Raw genomic sequence first — 18373 nt, forward strand, 5'->3', positions numbered from 1 at the left:
TCTGTGAAGAACACTGTAGGGATTTTAATTGGAATTGCCTTCAATCTGTATATTGGCTTTGGTAAGATTGCCATCTTCACAATGTTAATTCTGCCTGTCCAGGACATGGGAGGTCTTTCCATTTTCTCAAGTCCTCCTCAATTTCTTTTTTGAGTGTTTTTATGTTTTTATTGCATAGATCTTTCACTTCCTTGGATAACTTTATTCCAAGGGTTTTGTTGTTGTTGTTGCTATTGAAAATGAGACTATGTCTTCTATTTCTTTCTCTGTATCTTTGTCACTTGCATATAGAAAGGCTACTGATTTTTGTGCATTGATTTTGTATCCTGCTACTTTGCTATAGGAGTTAATCATTTCAGGAGTTTTGGGATGGAGTGTCTCGGGTCTCTTACATATACAATCATGTCATCAGCAAATAGAGCTAACTTAACTTCTTCCTTTCCAAATTGTATCACTTTTATTTCCTTCTCTTGTCTTATTGCTCGAGCTAGGACTTCCAGTACTATATTGAAAAGTAGAGGTGAGAGTGGACAACCCTGTCTTGTTCCTGATCTTAATGAGAATTCCTCCACTCTCTCCATTAAGTATTACTTGGGCCTTCAGAGATTTGTATATTGCCTTTATTATGTTAAGATATGAACCAACCAATGTGAATTCTCTCCAATGTTTTGATCATGAAGTGATGTTTTATCTTGTCAAAGGCCTTTTCTGCACCTATTGATACGATCATGTGGTTTTTATGTTTAACCTTGTTTATGTGTTGTATTACATTGACAGATTTCTGTATGTTGAACCACCCCTGTGTTCCTGGGATGAATCCCACTTGGTCAAGGTGGATAATGCTTTTGATGTGTTGTTGGATTTGGTTTGCATGGATTTTGTTCAGGCTCTTTGCATCTAAGCCCATCAGGGAAATAGGCCAGTAGTTTTCTTTTCTTGTGGCATCTCTGCCTGGTTTTGGAATTAGGGTGATACTAGCTTCATAAAAGTAGTTGGGTAGCTTTCCCTGTTCTTTAGTTGTGTGGCACAGTTTGAGGAAGATTGGTTTGAGTTCTTCAATGAAGGTTTGATAGAATTCAGCCGAGAAGCTATCTGGTCCTGGACTCTTCTTTTTGGGGAGGTTTTTTAATACTTTTTCAATCTCCATGAGTGTAATGGGTTCATTAAGGTGATTAATCTGCTCTGAGTTTAGCTTTAATAGATGGTATGTGTCCAGGAATTTATCTATCCCCTACACATTATCCAGTTTTGTGGAGTAGAAGTTTTTGAAATAAGTCCTGATGATTCTGCCAGTTTCACTATGACTGCTGTGATCTCTCCTTTTTCATTTTGAATTTTGTTAATTTGAAGTTTCTTTTTTTTTTTTTCTTTTTTGCTTGATCAAATTGGCCAGGGGTTTGTCAATCTTGTTTATTTTTTCAAAGAACCAGCTCATTTTTCTTCCTTTTCCAGTGCTTTTAGGTGGATGGTTAGGTTATTGATTTGAGATCTCTCTGTCTTTTTTATGAAGGCATTGAGTGCTATGAATTTTCCCCTGAAGACTGCCTTCATTGTGTCCCATAAATTTTAATATGATGTGTTCTCATTTTCATTCAATTCTAGAAATTTTGCAATTTCATTTTTTATTTCATCCACTATCCATTTATTGTTTAAAAATGTGCTGTTCAGTTTCCAGGTGCCGTTGGGATTCTTGGTGGGTCTTTTTTTGCTGATTTCTAGCAATATAGCATTGTGATCTGATATCATGTAGGAAATTATGTCAATCTTCCTAAATATGTGGAGGCAGTCTTTGTGACCCAGTATATGGTCTATTTTAGAGAATGTTCCATGGGCTGCTGAGAAGAATGTGTAGTCTGTGGATCTGGGATGAAAAGTTCTGTAGATGTCTGTTAGGTCTAAGTGATCTATGGTTTTGTTGAGCTCTCTTACTTCCCTGTTGAGTTTCTGTTTGGATGATCTGTCTATTACTGATAATGGTATATTGAAGTCCCTAGCTATGATGGTGTTAGTGGTTATTTCTGTTGTTATGAACTGTGATGCCCCTGTATTTGGTGAATACAGATTTGTGATTGTAATATCCTCTTGATGGATTGTTCCCTTGATAAGTAGGAAGTGGCCTTCTTTGTCTCAAATTTATAGTGTTTAATACTTGCTTAATTTATTTGCAAGTAGAGAGGATAGAATGGGTACACCAGGGTCTCCAGCCACTGCAAACATACTCCAGATGTATGTGCCCTTTTTGCCCTTCTGCACATCTGCCTTTACATGGGTACCAGGAAGTCAAATCCAGGCCATAAGTCTTTGTTGGCAAGTGCCTTAACTGCTGAGCCACCTTCCTGACCCCAGCTTGAAATTTTTCCTTGTACATCAATGTATTACAAATCACTTCCAGTGCCATTGTCTGAGAGGAAGTGGACATTGATACTTATATGTCTCACGGTCTCTTCCTGCCCAGTATCTTCTGTCAGAGCATGTGGAAATTTCAGAATTATAAATAATACAAAGTTGTGGAAGTTGGACTTAATTTAAAAATAAGTCATTTTTCACCTCTTGGAAAGTTACTATTTTACCCTTGACACATACATGGCCATTGACGTTTTTCCACAACGTCATGGTTTATCGAACCAAAGTATTATTCCCAAAGTACATTGCTTTCAGTGGCCATGTTTTACAAAGTAATTCTAATTTCCCCTGTTATGTGGCTGTTGGAAATCACAGGTTCTTTTCTCCCAGTCTTACAAACACTGTCTCGTCGTACATTAACACTTGGCACAATAATGTTTGGTTGTCCATAAATTTCGCTTCAGAACGGGAATCATGGCGTCTAGTGTGACCCCAGGATTTTGGCATGGTACCTAGATGTTGCTATTCTTTGCTGAAATGAGATTGTGAAATGAGAGTATTGGGGAGATCAGCAGGAAAGAGCTCTGGCTGTGCAAACAATGAGAACCTCATGAGTTCAGTCCCCACCGTCCGTTACAGAGCCTGTCACGGCTGCAGATGTCTATGTAACCCCAGTGCTGAGGGGAACACACAGGAGACTCATGGAGGGCTGGGGGGGGGGTCCCAGGTAAGCCAGTCTGGCTGAAATATGGAGTAATAGGTTCAGCCAGAGACTCTGTCTCAAATCCGGGAGAAGACACCTAATGCCCTCTGTCCTGTGCACATATGCACACTGGGCTTTCACACCTACATCTACATCCGCACACACACATTAAAACAGAAATGAGGGCTGGAGGGATGCCTTAGCAGCTAAGGCGTTTGCTTGCAAAGCCAAAGGACCTCGGTTCTGTAAGGTTCAGGAGTGACCAAGGACCACGGACACCACTCTGAGGCAAAGATGGAAGTTTTTTGGGTTTTGGGTTTTTGTTTTTGTTTTTGTTTTTTTTTTACTTATTATTTTTTAATGTTTTTTTTTCATTTTTATTAACAACTTCCATGATTATAAAAAATATCCCATGGTAATACCTTCTCCCCACCCCAACTTTTCACTTTGAGATTCCATTCTCCATCATATCCCCTCCCCATCTCAATCAGTCTCTCTTTTATTTTGATGTCATGATCTTTTCTTCCTCTTATGATGGTCTTGTGTAGGTAGTGTCAGGCACTGTGAGGTCATGGATATCCAGGCCACTTTGTGTCTGGAGGAGCACGTTGTAAGGAGTCCTACCTTTCCTTTGGCTCTTACATTCTTTCCACCACCTTTTCTGCAATGGACCCTGAGCCTTGGAAGGTGTGATCAATATATTACTTAGTACTCCAGTCGCTTCTTTCCAGCACTATGATACCTTCTGAGTTGTCCCAAGGTCACTGCCAAAAGATAGAACTTTTTATTCGGGGAGGGGGGACACAAGCTGCCAGGACTGACTCCCAAGAGCGGGGCAGTCAGCTTGGGGTCACAGACAGTAGGCTTTATAGGCTCTTCAGTTGGGGGAAGGTGAGGAAGGGGAGGAATTTCTTTGTTGGAGCAGTAAATCTCTGTTCTTTACATTAGCCATAGGGTGAGACCAGAAGTGACCCAGTGAGAAAGAGGGGGCCAGTAAATATAAACCTGGATCCTTGTTAGGCAGGCAAGGGATAATGGCTGGACAATTTCTTGAGGAATGTGGAGGACTCTCCTGTTGCCCTCTGCTGTCCTGCTGACTCCACTTTTGTCCTGACCTAACAGATTCAATTCCCCAGGACCCACATAAGGCAGTTGCACAAGGTGGCACATGTATCTGGAGTTCATTTGCAGTGGCTGGAGACGCTGGCGTGCCCATTCTCTCTCTCTCTCTCCCTCCCTCCCTCCCTCCCTCCCTCCCTCCCTCCCTCCCTCCCTCCCTCTCCCCCTCTCTCAAATAAATAAATGAGTCGGGACTAAAGAGATGGTTCAGTGGAGCTGGGCATGGTGGTGCACATCTTTAATCCCAGTACTCGGGAGGCAGAGGTAAGGAGGATAGCTGTGAGTTCAGGGCCACCTTGAGACTACAGAGTGAATTCCAGGTCAGCCTAAGCTACAGTGAGACCCTGTCTTGAAAAACAACAACAACAACAAAAGAGATAGCTCAGTGGTTAAGATGCTTGCCTGCAGAGTATAAGGACCAGAGTTCGATTCCCCAGTACCCACATAAAACCAGATGCACAAGATAGCACATGAGGGTGCTGGAGGGATGGCTTGGTGGTTAAGGCACTTGCCCACAAAGCCAAAGGACCCAGGTTCAATTTCCCAGGACCCATGTAAACCATATGCCCAAGTGACGCATGCATCTGGAGTTTATTTGCAGTGGCTGGAGGCCCTGGTGCACCCATTCTCTCTTTCAAGTAAATAAAACAAAAAATAAAAAATGTTTTAAGAAAGTAGCACGTGTGTCTGGAGTTTGTTTGCAGTGTCTAGGGGCCCTGGCCATCTCCCTCTCCCTCCCTCCCTCCCTCCCTCCCTCCCTCTCTCTCTCTCTCTCTCTCTCTCACTCTACCTCCTCCTCCCTCTCAAAATAATTTTAAGTGCCGGGCATGGTGGCTCACACCTTTAATCCCAGCACTTGGAAGGCGGAGGTAGGAAGATCACCGTGAGTTCGAGGCCACCCTGAGAATGGTTTCTGGGGGAGTGGCAGACATGTCCATTAGTGTTGGGGTTGGATGTGTATGGTAAATTACCCACCCATTCTTCTACAAGCAACCCTAATCAAGCTCGCATGCAGCAAATGCAGTCACACGCTCCCTAAAGTCGAAGAGGGGCTAGTTGGAAAGAAGGGGTTCTGTAGGAAGGGGATTATGATCAAGATGCATTAAACACGTGCATTAAAAGTGTTAGTAAATTTTGAAAACTCGGGCTGGAGAGATGGCTTAGTTGGTTAAGGCGCTTGCCTGAGAAGCCTAAGGGCCCATGTTCAACTCCTCAGGTCCCACATGAGCCAGACCCACAAGGTGATGCATGTGCAAGGTTGCACGTGTGCATAAGGTGGCGCACACGTCTGGAGTTTGATCCCAGTGGCTGGAGGCCCTGGCATGCCTATTCTCTCCCCACAGCTGCCCAGGGGTACAATCTGGAGAGGAAGAGAATCTACCCAACATACAAACTGCCAATCCAAGGATGGCCAGCAGAGGGTGCGGACGCACACGGGGGAAAATGGGGTATTGCCAAAGCAAACCTGTCTCCTGACACTTAACAGGCTAACATGGACAGCGGGCAGTGTCCAGTTTAATGGGACCCAGGCTCTCTGATACTTCCTGTTTTCTTTTTCACTTTTTTCCACGTGATTCCTGTTTTTCTTTCCTGCACATTTAGCAGGATTTTTACTGTATTGTATGTTTTGAAATTTTCAATATTTTTACTATTCCTAATCATGTTTCATCTAATGTTTTTTTAAAACAACTTCTTAAACTCCATTTATTCGTTTATTTCAGAGAGAAAGAGGCAGAGAGAGAGAATGGATACAGCAGGTTCTCCAGCCACTGCAAACAAACTCCAGATGCACGCACCACCTTGTGGGTCTGGCTCATGTGGGTCCTGGGAAATCGAACCTGGGTCCTTTGGCTTTGCAGGCAAGTGTCTTAACTGCCAAGCCATCTCTCCAACCCTCATCTAATTTTTTTTTTCCCCCGCAGTAGGATTTTGCTCTAACGCAGGCTGACCTAGAATTCACTATGTGGTCTCAGGCTGGCCTCAAACTCATAGTGGTCCTCCTACATCTACCTTCTGAGGGCTTGAATGAAAGGCATGTGCCACCGTGAACAGCCATTCACCTAATTTTATTTATGCATTTTTTCCATTTGGGAGCAATAGTTTTTTCCTTTTTACTAGTTTTTTTTTTCTTTATTTATTTAAGACAGAATGAGCACACCAGGACCTTCAGCCACTGCAAACAAACTCCAGATGCATGCACCACCTTGTGCATCTATCTTACATGGGTTCTGAGGAGCCGAAGCTGGGTTCTTAAGCTTCACAGGCAAGCGCCTTAACAGCTAAGCCATTTATCCAGACTTTTCTTTTTTTGACCTTTGTGTTTCCTCTACCACCCACATCTCTACAGCCCCAAGAAAATTCTTATTAAAGGAGAGCTAGAGGGCTGGAGAGATGGTTTAGCGGTTAAGCGCTTGCCTGTGAAGCCTAAGGACCCCAGTTCAAGGCTCAGTTCCCCAGGTCCCACGTTAGCCAGATGCACAAGGGGGCGCACACATCTGGAGTTCGTTTGCAGAGGCTGGAAGCCCTGGCGCGCCCATTCGCTCTCTCTCCCTCTATCTTTCTGTGTCTGTCGCTCTCAAATAAATAAATAAATAATTTAAAAAATTTAAAAAAAAAAAAAAGGAGAGCTAGAAAGATGGCTAAGCGGTGAAGGTGCTTGCCTGGGAAGCATAAGGACCCAGGTTTGATTCCCCAGGACCCACATAAAGCCAGATACACAAGGCAGCACATGTGTCTGGAGTTTGTTTACAGTGGTTGGAAGCCCTAGCATGCACAACTCTCTCTCTCTTACTCTCTCTCCCTCCACCCATCCCCCCCCCCCTCTAACAAACAAGAAAGCTGGTCCAGAAGCAGCACTCCCTCTCTGTTTCCTTGCTGAGCTGAATGTGAGCAGCTGTGTCAAGCCCCTGGTGCCTCACCACCTCTCCATGACGAGCTATAACCTGGAACTGGAAACTGAAATAGACCCTTCTTCCCTTACGATGATATTTTTTAGGGATCTTGTCCCAGTAACAAGAAGTTAATTAATACACTTTTTTGCCTTTCAGAAGAATTATTTTATGGGGTCTGCTGGCCCAGAGTTCAATTCCCAAGCCAAGTAAGGCACACACAAAAAGTGGAAGGAGAGCTGGAGAGATGGCTAAGTAGTTAAGCGCTTGCCTGTGAAGCCCAAGGACCCCGGTTCAAGGCTCCTCAATTCCCCCAGGACCCACGTTAGCGAGATGCACAAGGTGGCACATGCATCTGGACTTTGTTTGAGTGGCTGAATGCCATGGTGCGCCCATTCTCTATCTGCCTCTTACTCTCTCTCTCTCTGTCATTCTCAAATAAATAAATAAAAATGAAACAAAAAAAAAAAGTTGAACAAGAGTCTGGTGTTCATTTGCAGGAGCAGCAAGAGGCCCTGGCACACCCATACCTAAGTTCAGAACTCCAGCTCCCACATGAAAAGGTGAATACTGTGAAGCTGGAGAGATGGCTTAGCAGTTAAGGCGCTTGCCTGCAAAACCTAAAGACCCATGTTCGACTCTCCAGATCCCACGTAAGGCAGATGCCCAAAGGTGAGGCGAGCGTGAGGTTGCATATGCCCACTAGGTGGCGCAAGCGCTGGAGTTCGATTGTAGTGGCTGAGACCCTAGCATGCCAATTCTCTCTCTCTCTCTCTCAAAAAAAAAAAAAAAATGAACACTGTGGCATGCACTTGTAATCCCAGCCAAACCTACATGTAAAAAGGGGGAGCAGACCCAAAACATTACAGGCCATTCTGAGGCCCGTGGTCTCACACAGGAATAGATGGTCAGACCCTATTGCTGAAGACTCCACATACTTGGGCTGCAAGGCCACTGAGAAATCCTGCTGGAACTGAGCTGATAACCTCCTCCATGTAGACCAACTGACAGAAAGCTGGAAGAAGCCATTCTGCATGCAGTTCAATGGGAGAGAAAGAAATCACCAGTGAAGATACTCAACAGTGAAAGCTGCAAACCTTATATTTGGCCAGCCAGGCCAAATGAGCCAATGGGTGCAATAGTGGCACGTCTGTCATGGTGGAAAACAACTGCCCTCTAATTGGAATGGAGGTCTGCTCCATGGGAGGGAATACATCCCTGATACTGAAAACTTAAAACAGAGGTAGTCATGAGCCCTAGGGGTGTAACGTCTGCTGCTGTCTGGCTAAATGTATATACTGTGCTTATCAAACTGCCCAGTAAGCACTTCTTTTAATGTTCATACCCTTATATTAATGCTACTCTCACTTTTGGTAGAGAATCTTCTCTTTCCAGATGGCAGTGACCTTGGGATGACTCAGAAGGCATTATGGTGCTGGAAAGAAGTGACAGGAGTGCTCAGCACTGCAATATCTCTATCCCACCTTCCAAGGCTCAGGGGTCTAATGCGGAAGAGGTGGCGGAAAGAATGTAAGAGCCTAAAGAAGGGTAGGACTCCTTACAATGTGCTCCCTCCAGACACAAAATGGCCTGAATATTCATGACCTCACAGTCCCTGACACTACCTATACAAGACCATCATAATAGGAGGAAAAGATTATGACATCAAAATAAAAGAGAGACTTACTGAGATGGGGAGAATAGAGTTTCAAAGGGGAAAGTGGGGGTGAGGGAGGGAATTACCATGGAATATTTTTAGTAATCATGGAAGTTGTTAATAAAAAAACTAAAATAAAATAGTACTGAAAGTCTTAACCATAGCAATAAGGCAAGAGACACACATAAAAGGGATACAAATTGGAAAGGACGAGATCAAGTTATCATTATTTGCAGATGACATGTTTCTATATATAAAGGACCCTAAAGACTCTACCAGCAAACTGTTAGAGCTGATAAACACCTATAGCCATGTAGCAGAATACGAAATAAATACACAGAAGTCAGTAGCCTTCCTATATGCTAACAACAAACACACAGAGGATGAAATCAGAGAATCACTCCCATTCACAATTGCATCAAAAATAAATAAATAAAGCACCTTGGAACCTAACCAAGGAAGTAAAGAATCTCTACAATGAAAACTTTAAAACACTCAAGTGAGAAATTGCAGAAGACACTGAGAAATGAGAAAACATCCCTTATTCTTGGATCGGAAGAATTAATATTGTGAAAATGGCAATCTTATCAAAAGCAATCTACACATTTAATGCAATCTCCATCAAACTTACAATGGTATTCTTCACGGAAATAGAAAAAACAATCCAAAAAATCATTTGTAATCACAAAAAATATCAAATATCTAAAACAATACTAAGCAATAAAAATAAGGCTGGTGGTATCACCATACCTGATTTTAACCTATACTACAGAGCCATAGTAACAAAAACAGCATGGTACTGGCACAAAAGCAGTCATGTAGATCAGAATAGAGGACCCAGATGTAAGTCCGGGTAGCTATAGCCACCTGATACTCGATAAAAATGCCAAAAACACTCATGGGAGAAAAGACAGCCTCTTCAGCAAATGGTGTTGGGAAAACTGGATATGTATCTATATCTGTAGAAGGATGAAAATAGATTCTTCTCTCCATGCACAAGAATTAAGTCCAAATGGATTAAAGACCTTAACATCAGACCTGAAACTCTGAAACTGCTAGAGGAAAAGGTAGGGGAAACCCTTCGACATATTGGTCTTGGCAATGGACTTTCTGAATACAACCCCATTGCTCAGGCAATAAAACCACACATTAACCACTGGGACCTCATGAAGTTACAAAGATTTTGTACAACAAAGGACACTGTGAATAAAGCAAAGAGGCAACCTACAGGATGGGAAAAAGACTGAGGGTGGGGGAGAAGATGGAGAACGCAGTTTCAAAGGGGAAAGGGGGGAGGGAGGGTATTACCATGGGATATATTTTATAATCATGGAAGTTGTTAATAAAGAATATTTTTTTGAAAAAAAAAAAAACAAGGAAGAGAATCGGGACACCAGGGCCTCTAGCCACTGCAAAGGAACTCCACAGGCATGATCCTCCTTGTGCTTCTGGCTTATGTGGAACCCAGAGTCGAATCTGGGTCCTTTGGCCTTGCAGGCAAGCACCTTAAACACAGGGCCATCTCTCCAGCCCTCCAGCTCCTTTTTCAAAGTAATTTGTAATATTTTATTTTTATTTATTTATTTGACAGAAAGAGGGAGAGAGAATGAGAGAATACGCATGCTAGGTCTCCAGCCACTGCAAAGGAGCTCTCGACACATGCACCTTGTGCTTCTGGCTAACATGGGTCCTGGGGAAATCAAACTTGGGTCCTTTGGCTTTGCAGGCAAGTGCCTTAACCACTAAGCCATCCCTCCAGCCCTTCAAATTAATATTTATTTAATTGACAAAGATAGAAATGTATAGATATATCTATATTTATATATAGAGAGAGAACAGGTGCACCAGGGTCTCTAGCCACTGCAAACGAACTCGAGATCCATGCAACACTTTGTGCATCTGGCTTTATGTGGGTACTGGGAAACCAAACATGGGCCATCAGGTTTTGCAAGGAAGCACCATTAGGGGCTGGAGAGATGGCTTAGCGGTTAAGCACTTGCCTGTGAAGCCTAAGGATTCTGGTTCAATTCTCCAGGTCCCACATAAACCAGATGCACAAGGTGGCATATGTGTCTGGAGTTGGTTTGCAGTGGCTGGAGGCCCTGGCGCACCCATTCTGTCTCTCTCTCTCCCTCTCCCCCTCTCCCTGTCATTTTCAAATAAATAAATAGAAACAAACAAAAAAGCGGGTGTGGTGGCGCATGCCTTTAATCCCAGCACTCTGGAGGCAGAGGTAGGTGGATTGCTATGAGTTCAAGGCCACCCTGAATATAGTGAATTCCAGGTCAGCCTGAGCTACAGTGAGACCATACCTTGAAAAAAAAAAAGACACTCTCTAGGGCTACAGACATGGCTCAGCAATTAAGGCATAGTTTAATTCATTACAGAGTGAATTCCAGGTCAGCCTGAGCTAGAGAGAGACCCTACCTCGGAAAACCAAAGAAAGAAGTCCTCTTGATACGTGGCAAAAGATATGCTAACAAACTGGGCTATTGTAAAACTCTACCTCAAAGGAAAAAAAAAAAGATGTGCTAGAATCTGCTAGAAGCCATTTGCCCATTAATGCTGTTCTCACTTTTGAATGTACGACCCTCCATAGACTGAGATGTTTTATTAAAGCTTGTAACTTGGATTTCTAGCTGTCTAGTGTCATTGTGGGTGGATCCTGGGGTCCAGCCCTAAGGTGTTACTGGGGGGCTGGAGCTCTGCCTGGGGATCCCCAAGTGCTTGCTTGTGGTGCTGGTGCTGGCTTTGCGCTTTGTGGATCTTCTGCCGTTATGGGCTTTCCCCTGGATCTGTAAGCTTCAGTTAACCCCTTCCTCCCATAAACTGTGTCCATCCCAGCAGTGTGGAGCCGACGAGGACACCATGATTTGCTGAAGCTAAATTTGAAAGGAAGTAGATCAGCCGGGCGCGGTGGCGCACACCTTTAATCCCAGCACTGGTGAGGCAGAGGTAGGAGGATCGCCGTGAGTTCGAGGCCAGCCTGAGACTCCATAGTAAATTCCAGGTCTGCCATGACCCCACCTCAAAAAACCAAAAACAGAAAGAAAAACAAAATAGGTAAATCCAGTTCAGAGCTGGACGTAGAATTCAAACCAAGCTATACAAGCTTATCCACACACCTCCCTACTGAGTCAGACCTCACCTGTTACCTGTTACATGTATTTTGGGAATGGGGTCACTGGGAATTGAACTCATGGCCTTGCACATGATAAGCCCAAACTCTATGGCTGTTCTTCCCCTATTTCCAGGTACCTATTTTAAAGATTTTTATTTATTTGAGACAGAGAGGGAGATTGAGAGAATGGGTGCACCAGGGCCTCTAGCCACTGCAAACGAACTCCAGACGCATGTGCCACCATGTGCATCTGGCTTACATGGGACCTGGGGAATTGATCCTGAGTCCTTAGGCTTCGCAGGCATGCGCCTTAACTGCTCAGCCATGTTTGCAGCCCCACAGATGCCTATTTTAAAACTACCACATAGATAGATGACAGGCAAACAGAAGACATATGTGGTAACTCTTTCGCACAGCACAGTTTGTGTTTTCCCAGTCAATGGTCACCAAAATATGCAAAGAAATTATCAAGGGTCTTTAAGATTTTGGGTGTCACATTTTTGACACAAATTATATTGGCAGTGTTTTTTTTATTTTAAAACTTTTTTTATATTTTTATTTACTTATTTTTTTCTCAACTTTTATTAACATTTTCCATGATTATAAGAAAATATCCCATGGTAATACCCTCCCTCCCCCCCCTACTTTCCCCTTTGAAATTCCATTCTCCATCATATTACCTCCCCATCTCAATCATTCTACTTACATATATACAATACCAACCTATTAAGTACCCTCTTCCCTTCCTTTCTCTTCCCTTTATATCTCATTTTTAACTTACTGGCCTCTGCTACTGAGTTTTTTCCTTCTCACATAGAAGCCCAATCATCTGTAGCTAGGATCCACATGAGAGAGAACATGTGGTGCTTGGCTTTCTGGGCCTGGGTTACCTCACTAAGTATAATCCTTTCCAGATCCATCCATTTTTCTACAAATTTCATAACTTCATTTTTCTTTACTGCTGAGTAGAACTCCATTGTATAAATGTGCCACATCTTCATTATCCACTCATCAGTTGAGGGACATCTAGGCTGGTTCCATTTCCCAGCTATTATAAATTGAACAGCAATAAACATAGTTGAGCACGTACTTCTAAAGAAATGAGAGGAGTCCTTAGGATATACTTGGCGGAGTTTTAATCAGGTTTACTTCAGGTTCCCATGTCACTAATGTTGTATCTCCATAAGGTATATGTGTATGCAGGCATAGATTCACCTCAAATGCTTCTGAACAACCCACATATAGTTTTGTTTTGTTTGGTTTGGTTTAGAGACAGGGAAACCCTAGCTAGCCCAGAACTCCCTTTGTAGACCAGGCTGGTTCTCCTCAGTTTCAGCTTCCCTAGTGTTGGTTTGTAGGCATGAGCCACCACACCTGGCTCCAATGCAGTTTTCTTTTTTTTTTTTTTTAATATTATTTATTTATTTATTTGAGAGTGACAGACACAGAGAGAAAGACAGATAGAAGGAGAGAGAGAGAATGGGCGCGCCAGGGCTTCCAGCCTCTGCAAACGAACTCCAGACGCGTGCGCCTCCTTGTGCATCTGGCTAATGTGGGACCTGGGGAACCGAGCCTCGAACCGGGGTCCTTAGGCTTCACAGGCAAGCGCTTAACCACTAAGCCATCTCTCCAGCCCGCAGTTTTCTCTTTATGTTTTTATTTTATTTTATTTTGTTTTTAATTTTTTTTTTATTTTTACTTTTTTTTGTTTGTTTTTGTTTTTCGAGGTAGGGTCTCACTCTAGCCCAGGCTGACCTGGAATTCACTATGGAGTCTCAGGGTGGCCTCGAATTCTCGGCGATCCTCCTACCTCTGCCTCCCGAGCGCTGGAATGAAAGGCGTGCACCACCACGTGCCGCACAATGCAGTTTTCTCAATGTCGAAGTACACTGGCAACCTAAGAAAGTCAAAATATTAAGCACGAGGAATGGAGAGATGGCTTGGTGGTCAAGGTGCTTGCCTGTGAAGCCTAAGGACCCAGGTTCAATTCCCTCGGGTCCACGTAAGCCAGATGCACATGGTGGCACATGTGTCTGGAGTTCGTTTGCAATGGCTGGAGGCCCTGATGCACCCATTTTCTCTCTCTCCATCTTTCTCTCTCTCAAATAAATAACATATTTTTAATCAAGCATGAAAAGTAAGCCTGTGTAATAGAAAATTAAATAGAAACGGGGCGTGGTGGTGCACGCCTTTCATCCCAGCACTCGGGAGGCAGAGGTAGGAGGATCGCCGAGAGTTCAAGGCCACCCTGAGACTCCATAGTGGATTCCAGGTCAGCCTGAGCTAGAATGACACCCTACCTTGAAAAAAAAATCAAATAGAAAAGGCTTGAGTTGTAACTAGTACTATTTTGTGAAAACTTTGTTTCAGTTGTATATACTTCCATTTGTATATAAAATGTAAATTTTTTTGTTTATGGTGTATGTATTGTGGTCAACAATGTGAAAACTATGTGCTGCAAAGCACATTTCACATATTTCAGAAAATATATGCAACCATGTAAGCTTGGGTTATTGTTTCTGTTTCTTCGTATGAGGAAAACACGTTCAGCAAGATTAAGTAACTTCGGGCTGGAGAGACGGCTTAGCAGTTAAGCACTTGCCTGTGAAGCCTAAGGACCCTGGTTCGAGGCTCAATTCCCCAGGACCCACGTTAGCCAGATGTACAAGGGGGCGCACACGTCTGGAGTTCGTTTGCAGTGGCTGGAAGCCCTGGTGAGCCCATTCTCTCTCTCTCTCTCTCTGCCTCTTTCTCTCTCTGTGTCTGTTGCTCTCAAATAAATAAATAAAATAAACAAAAAAAATTAAAAATAAAGAAAAACTTAAAAAAAAAAAAAGATTAAGTAACTTGGCAGAAAGTGGTAGACGTGGGACTCAAACCAAGACTGTTTTGATTCAAAACTCCGGGCCTTTCTGTCACTGACTGCTTGCTATAGCTCCTGGGACAGGCTTTACAAGTTGGAGGTGAAGGTTGGTGGGGATCTGCTGTGTCTTGATCCCCCACCGCTCCCCTTCCCTAGCCCAAAGCTCTCCTCTCTCTTCCAGAGAACTTACTCTAGTATAGATGAGTCCATTATTCTCATGGCTGGCTGCCTTGTTGAATAAGACCCTACCTCTCTTTGGGGTGTCTCATCTGTCAAGATAATAAGAGCATTATTTCTTTTCTTTTTTTTTTAATCTTTTTATTTATTTTTGTGACACAGGGGTAGACAGAGAGAGAATGGGCACACAGGGCCTCCAGCCCCTGCAAATGAACTCCAGACACATGTGCCACCTTGTGCATCTGGCTTACGTGGGTACTGTGGAATCGAACCTGGGTCCTTAGGTTTCACAGGCAAGCACCTTAACTGCAAAGCCACCTCTCCAGCCCAAGTATTATTTCTGAAGCAGAACGTGGTGATGCACACCTGTAATCCCCGCATTCTGGAGGTGTAGGCACTAGGATCAGGAGTTCAAGGTCAGCCTTGGCTACGTAGCAAGTTCTCTGCCAGCCTGGGTCACGTGAGACTGTCAAAAAAAAAAAAAAAGAAAGAAACAATGGGCTAGAGATGGCTTAGCTGTTAAGGTGCTTGCCTACAAAGCCAAAGGACCTTGGTTCAACTCCCTGGACCCACATAAGCCAGATGCACAAGGTGGCACATATGTCTGGAGTTTGTTTGCAGTGGCTGGAAGCCCTGGCGCATTCCTTCTCTCTCAAATAAATAAATGAATGAAATATTTATTTTTAAAAAAATGAGCAGGGCATGGTGGCACACACTTTTAATCCCAGCACTTGGGAAGAAGGGATAGGGGGATCACAGTGAATTTTAGGCCACCTGAGACTCCATAGTGAATTCCAGGTCAGCCTGAGCTAGAGAGAGACCCTACCTCAGAAAACCAAATAAATAAATTTGTGTGTGTGAGTGTGAGTGTGTGTGTGTACGGATATGCCAGGGCCTCTTGCTATAGCCAAACAAACTCCAGACCCTTGCAACACTTTTTGCAACAGGCTTACATTGGCAGCTTGGGAAATTAATCCCAACTGACAGGCTTTGCAAGCAAGTAGCTTTAACTGCTGGGCCATCTTCCCACCACTGGTTTTGATTTTCTTTTTTCCACATCGCCGTCCCCCTTATTCAACTCAGTGTGCCTTAGCTGGGAGTGGTGGCGCACACCTTTAATCCCAGCACTGGGGAGGCAGAGGTAGGAGGACCACCATGAGTTTGAGGCCACCCTGAGACTCCATAGTGAATTCCAGGTCAGCCTGGGCTAGAGTGAGACAATACCTCGAAAAACCAAGAAAAAAAAAAAAAATCAGTATGCCTTAACTTAGTATTTTCTGAAAAATCATGAGGCCCCAAAACATGCTTCTCAAATTTACTAATCTAGAATAGGGTGGGTAGCTCTGCTCAGTGAAACCCCACTATCTGAGGTACCCCCTTCCTCACAATGGGCACTAGAGAAAGGATTACCTCTGGAAAGCTTTCCTTTACTTGGTGACAAGTTTTCATGGTGACTTAAATCCCAACGAAGAAATAGATTCAAAGGGCTGGAGAGATGGCTTAGCAGTTAAGGCACATACCTGCGAAGCCTAAGGACCCAGGTTCAATTCTCCAGGTCCCACAAAAGCCAGATGCTCATAGTGGTGCATGTGTCTGGAGTTTGTTTGCAGTGGCTAGAAGCCCTGGTGCACCCATTCTCTCTCTCTCTCGCTGACTGTAATAAGTAAATAAAAATATATATATATAAAAATAATAGGTCTGGAGAGATAGCTTAGCGGTTAAGGTGCTTCCCTGTGAAGCCTAATGGCCCAGGTTCAATGCCCCAGGTCCCACATAAGCCAGATCCACATGGTAATGCCTGCTCTGGAGTACATTTGCAGTGGCTAGAGGCCCTGGCTTGCCCATTCTGTCTCTCTCTTTGTTCCTAATAAATAAATAAAAATAAAACAATTTTTAAAAAAGAATCTTTAAAAAAAAATGAGACAGAAAAGGCAGAAGGGACATGCCAGAGCCTCCTACCATTATAAAATGAACTCTACCTAGGTGTAGTGGCGCACGCCTTTAATCCCAGTACTTGGGAAGCAGAGGTAGGAGGATAGCTGTGAGTTCAAGGCCAGACTGAGACTACATAGTGAATTCCAGGTCAGCCTGAGCTAGAATAAGACCCCACCTCAAAAAAAGAGGGGAAATCGGGTGTGGTGGCGCACACCTTTAATCCTAGCACTTGGGAGGCAAAGGTAGGATTGCCATGAGTTCGAGGCCACCCTGAAACTACATAGTGAATTCCAGGTCAGCCTAGGCTACAGCGAAACCCTACCTTGAAAAACAAAAAGAAAAAAAAAGAGGGGAAGGGACTGGAGAGATGGCTTAGTGGTTAAGGAGCTTGCCTGCAAAGCAAAAGGACCCAGGTTCGATTCCCCAATACCCACATAAAGCCAGATATGCAAGGTAGCACATGTGTGTAGTTTGTTTGCAATGTCTACAGGCCCGGGTGCACTCTGGTGCCTATTCTCTCTCTCTCTCTGCCTCGTTCTCTCTCGGATTCTCTATTTTACTTTTAAAAACATTTTTTTTTATTTTTATTTGAGAAAGACAGAGGGAGGGGGAGAGAGAGAGAATGGGTTCACCAGGATCTCCAGCTGCTGCAAACGAACTCCAGATGTGCCACTTTGTGCATCTGGCTTACATGGGTCCTGGGGAATCGAACCTGGGTTTGGATTTACAGGCAAGTGCCTTAACTGCTAAGCAATCTGTCCAGCCCCATTTGAAAAAAAAAACTCCACTTTGCACTTTGTGCAACTGGCTTCTATGAGGGTACTAGGAATTAAACCTGGGCCATCAGGCTTTGCAAGCAAATGCCTTTAACTGCAGAGCCATCTCTCCAGCCCCCTGATGTACTTTTTTTTGGTTTTTCAAGGTAGGGCCTCACTCTAGCCCAGGATGACCTGGAATTCACTATGTACTGTTAGGGTAGCCTCGAACTCAAGGTGATCCGCACACCTCTACCTCCCCAGTGCTGGGATTAAAGAAAATGTTTAGACTAAAGGAGTGAGCCACCACACCTGCCTTCTTCATTATTATTTTAATTTTTGAGGTAGAGTCTCTCACTGGAGCCCAGGCTGACTTGGTACATGTATTGCATTTGCAAAGGGAGTTAGTCATGAAAGATGAACAAAGCAGTTCAAGGTCGTTAGCTATTTTCCAGCCATGATTTCTTTTTAAAAGTGGGCTGGAGGGATAGCTTAGCGGTTAAAGCACTTGCCTGCAAAGCCAAAGGACCTGGGTTTGACTCCCCAGGACCCACATTAGCCAGATGCACAAGTTGGTGCATGTGTCTGGAGTTGGTTTGCAGGGGCTAGAGGCCCTGGCACACCCATTTTCTCTCTCACTCTCTGCCAAATAAATAAAAAATATTTTTTAAAGTATAAAAAGTATCTTTCTGCACAAATCAGTGCATGTCTCCAGTTCACTTGAAGTGGCAAGAGGTCCTGACACACTTATTCTCCTTCCCTCCCTCCTTTTTATTCCTTCTCTCCACTCATACATATATATATATATACAC

The sequence above is a fragment of the Jaculus jaculus genome, chromosome 23 (assembly GCF_020740685.1).
Source record: "Jaculus jaculus isolate mJacJac1 chromosome 23, mJacJac1.mat.Y.cur, whole genome shotgun sequence".
NCBI classification, from domain to species: domain Eukaryota; kingdom Metazoa; phylum Chordata; class Mammalia; order Rodentia; family Dipodidae; genus Jaculus; species Jaculus jaculus.